At 34.3% G+C, this 4,858-nt stretch overlaps 1 pseudogene; it reads right to left on the bottom strand.

The window, feature by feature from the left end:
* Positions 1-2,976: 2,976 nt before the first annotated feature.
* Positions 2,977-4,174, bottom strand: LOC131049850 (E3 ubiquitin-protein ligase AIRP2-like; annotated as a pseudogene).
* Between the last annotated feature and the right edge of the window lie 684 nt (positions 4,175-4,858).

Genomic DNA, 4,858 nt, shown 5'->3' with positions numbered 1-4,858 from the left:
AAATAAGACAATCCCGGACCGAACAAAGAATAAGGTGGGTTCTCTCCTTTCGTCGAAATTCCAAATGAAAAAGGGCGGAAAATGCTTTGAAAAGTAGACAAATCCAGACACGGTTGAATTCGATTTGGCTTACGGACCGATTCTGTTGGCCACTCTTTCAATGAGAATATAATTGCGAAAGTGATTGAGCATATCCAAGAAATCAATGGCCCATGTAGAGAGTGGGATAAGTAATATGAAATAACTGCCGGAGAAAGGTAGAGTATATTGCAGGCAAGTTCAGTCCTGTCATTGAAAGGACGAGGAATTATACAAGCGCCCACTTGTACGAGGGAGGCGGGACGTTCAGTCCTTTCCTCGAATCATCCAAGGCAAAGAAAAACTAATTGATTAGAAACTAGGCAATGACGGACCTCTCGAAAGAAAAAGAATCTCCTTTCGTCGAAATATAATATCCTATCCAATCCAATCCAATCCAATCCAAGGGAAAAAAGGAAGGAAAATGCTTCTAAATATCCAATCCAATCGAAGGGGTAAAGGAAGCAAAATGCTTTGAATGTAGACAAATTTTGACATGGTTGGTTTAAAAAGGTTATGATTGCGGAAGTGCTGGAGCCTCTCCAAGAAACTAATAGAGTATTGATGTTGTAAAAGAAAGAAAATATAGAAAATGTTTATTAGTACTTTTGCAACCATTCTAAACCACAACTAATTAGATTATTATCATAGTTTTGACAAGTAATGTGATAGAGCAAAACTAACAAAAATATTCAAAAAAGTTCATATTTAAAAAAATAATGTTTACATGGGTCTTACAATTACTTGCCAAGTTTATTGAACTTACTACACTAGCAGTTGCGCGGGGGGTGTCTGCAACAAGAGACTGATAGGTCTGATTGTAAAGGCATTATAACATTAGAAGCAGGTAAAAAAAAATTTGCAAGGAATTACAAGATTTTCCGAAACAAGATTAGTATTAAATCCATAAGCATATATTCTTACAAAAGATAATCCAGTGCATTTCAAATACTGTGCTTTATGTGATGGTTAACTCTATAGAGCGACATGATAAGGAAGATGTTGATCTGAATGTAACTTGTGAAATGGTTATATAAATAAATAAGGAATAAGCCTGTCTGGAAATATCAATGTATTTCAACTACGAGTTAAAGAAGAATAAATTAGGAACAAGACAGTTTGAAAACACCTATGCATTTAAACCACCAGTTAAATAAGAATAAAACAATTTATGAATTTACCTACCTGAAGAAATATGTATATTATGGTTTCAATTGAACACAGCGATGCCATAAATGGCATGCTTAGGTATATTAGATGGTTCAAATTGAACACAATAATGTAATAAATGACATACAAGATGATTAAAAGTACATAAAAGACTAACAAATCAAAATGCCAAATGGCATGTTATTGTATGCTATGGCTACAACTAGTACGAACAGATAACATCTAGATGTAATTTATATTCTAATATACTGATATGGCTACAACTGGTACGAACAGATAACATCTACATGTAATTTATATTCTAATATACATTACATCTATCAGTTTTGAAATTCCAGAATTCAACTTTAGGCCTGCTCATAGAATCCCTATATATCATCTTCAAAAAATATAAGCATACAATGAATTGGAATCATAAGCACAAAACACCCAAGTGGTGGTATATTAAACTCAATCAAATCTTCTTGATTTTGTATTTATCTGAATTAAGACAAAATAGTTTTTTAGATGAAATGATTCTTCTTAAACTAGGTTGCTTTGCATGACTAGCTCTTAAGAAAAAGATTCTTACACGCTTAAGATTGGCAAAACTTGGTATTCCAGACCCATTCAATTGTGTCCTTTGTTGGCAAGCTTAGGAGGAAATGGATCATCTTCTTCTCAATGTCCTTTTGCCCAAGAATGTAGGTTCTTCATCATAAATAAATTGAATTGGCACACACCTCTCCAAAACTATCTTTGGGGTGTCTTTGCAAGTTGGCTCATTATTTATAAGAAATGCCTATTTGCATACATATGGAGAGTTGTCCCACAAATGGTAATTTGGAACATCTAGTGGGAACACAACAAGAGGATCTTCATGAAAGAAACTTCAGGAGCTAAACAGGTTTCTTATAAAATTGAGCTACCAATCTCAGAATGTGTTAATTTTATGTACTCAAACCTAAGGAAATTGATTCTCCATTCTCAAATTGGGACTCGGGTATTCTTAAGAGCTGGGAATACAATAAATTATTATTTCAAGGAAGTTTATTTCAATAGCCTAAAACCAAGTTTTTGACAAATGCAAGATTAATTAGATTTGTCCACCTGAAGGTAAGTCTAAGTTAAACTTTGATTGTGTTGCTAAGGGAAACCCAAATGTATCTAGTGAGGGTTATGTAATTAGGGACCATACAGGCATAATAATAGAAGCTATATCTTTGAGATTCTCAAATGGAACAAACAATTTAGCTAAAGGTCATTCTTTGACCTTTGACTGCAAATACTTCAAAGATTGAGTAGGAAGCCTTGCTTTGCCTCCATCCTTCTGAATCCAGGGGTTGTTAAAAGGAAGCTAATGGAAAACATATTCTACCTTTGCCAGTAACTCATCATGTACAGATATAAAACATATATACAGAAAGCCAACCAGATCATTTGTAGATCATACGAGCTGAATCATCTAATTACAATTTAATAAAAAGATGGTGTATGCTGTACATTCTGACCCATACATACTATTAGATACAAGCAAGGAAAACCCATAGAATTGGATTCACTTAAATATTTACCTTGCATCAAACCCTATCTATCTTATGATGCCAATAAGGCAGTAGAACTATCTCTGCAATGAAGCACAAATGCTTAATCATTTTGTTGAATCCAATGAACAATTAGATTTAAATACTAGTTGTGACCAATTAATGCCAGAAAGAAACTGGGGAGCAGCAATAACATCATCAACTTTCATTTGATCTGTGAATCATAATGAGCATCATAAACACTAAATACATTCTCAGGAACCAAGAGTGGCAATTTTTCAACATAGATAAATAGCCTTTTCAAGTTCTTTCTTGCCAATGTTGTCATATCCACTACCTCTCCACTATCTGTAAATATCCACAAATCTCTTGAATTTACTTTTTTCAGACTATCACGACAAAATGGACATGAATGTGCCCGTGCATGCCTGCAATAACAAATCCATTAGGTTTTAACTCTGTTTCCACCTAAACTCAGTTAGACAGTAGAATTGAGCTGGAAAGCATGTAGAAGATAAAAGGCAAATCCTTACCATTCTCAGTAGTACTTCATGCACATGGCATGGTTGCAATTAGGCAAGACAATCTTATTATTGGTCTCCATGCATATTCCACATTCTTCCTCCCATTCCAAATTGAGTGCAGAAAGTTGTCCCCTCTTTTCATCAACCTTTTTCTTATATCTTTCCATGCATACTGCTTTTTGTTTACAATCTTTCATGGCTGATATCCCTCCTTCAAGTTGTAATAAAGATGGAAATATTACAACTAAACAAGGAAAATTAAATCATTATGTTAAGACATTACATCATGCCAAGTGCTAAATCAGATGTATATGATATACTGCTGATGTTTAATTAATTAATCAAGTTATCCCATGTTATGCTTAAAAAGAGAAAATTAGGTTTTACCATATAATTCTCTAATGTTGGCTTTTCGTTCATGTGTTGACATTGTAGTGGTACCATCAACATAAACCTACACAATTCCCACTTTGAAATATCAATAACTATTATGACTGAATTTAGGGAAAAACTGACATTCATCGATCAAAAAATATATCAAACTTGGACTCCCAGAGTTCTCCCAATTAATCCATGGGTATCTACCCATTCCATCCATGTAAAAGCTGCTACCTATGGTGATAAAGCACACAAAATGAAGAAAAAAAAATAGAGAAAAAAATCCATTTAACAACATTATCTACCACAGTTGTCTATAGTTATACAGACATTTAGAATGCAAACAAATACACAAACCTTTTATATGAGTATTCTTAGCAAACCCAGTGCCCCTGCAAGACTACAGTAGGTCCATTGCACAAGGTAAAGGAACAAGTGTGTTGTTGGGTTATAGGAAAGTCTCATTTGTAGACAAGAACCATCATACTCCCTTGGAAACTTAGATGCCCTGCATCCCAAATACCAAAAGTTTGATCTTTGAGACTACATTTTGCTATATTATAGAATTGGATTTTATTTTCACTGATGCCTACACTTGGTCCTATCCTTAAAGACTTCCATAGCCTCTATTGTTAAGCAAGTAACTCTTACTAGTTTGTATTGTTAAACAAGAAACTCTTAGGAACAAACCAGGTTCAAGTGATGACCCCAATGAACAGGAGGCGACTGGTGGTTAAGAGGTGGTTCTGTTTTTAGTCCTACAATATAGTTTTCCTGAAAGTTTGGGAACAATAGTTTTGCCAAATTCTATGGAGGAAACTACAAATTTTTTGTCTTCTGCCAATACTGTAAAAATGGCAAAGACCATGAATAAAAATCTCTGCAGATTAGCCAAAGTTGCAGAAGAAGTTTTCCCCAAGAAAGAGCATGTTGTAAATCGGATTCTTCTCTAGTTTGCAGGGTTTATGAGGAATTTAGCCCAGGTTATGAGGGAGCTTCAAAAAGATTTAGAAACAATGCTCGTTGAGTACACTTCCTTGGAGATGAATCAACTAGAAGCCGAGGTTAAGAATTCTGAAATTCTGATCCATGACATATTGAATGGTCTTCATTATATCTATTAACTTGTTGCTCAACCCTAATAGATCAAGTAAAAAATTATGCATCAATATCTAGGGATTTTTT

This window comes from Cryptomeria japonica, chromosome 1, assembly GCF_030272615.1.
Source record: "Cryptomeria japonica chromosome 1, Sugi_1.0, whole genome shotgun sequence".
Taxonomy (NCBI): Eukaryota; Viridiplantae; Streptophyta; class Pinopsida; order Cupressales; family Cupressaceae; genus Cryptomeria; species Cryptomeria japonica.
Note: the sequence above shows the minus strand (reverse complement) of the source record. Positions and strands in the feature narration are given on the sequence as shown.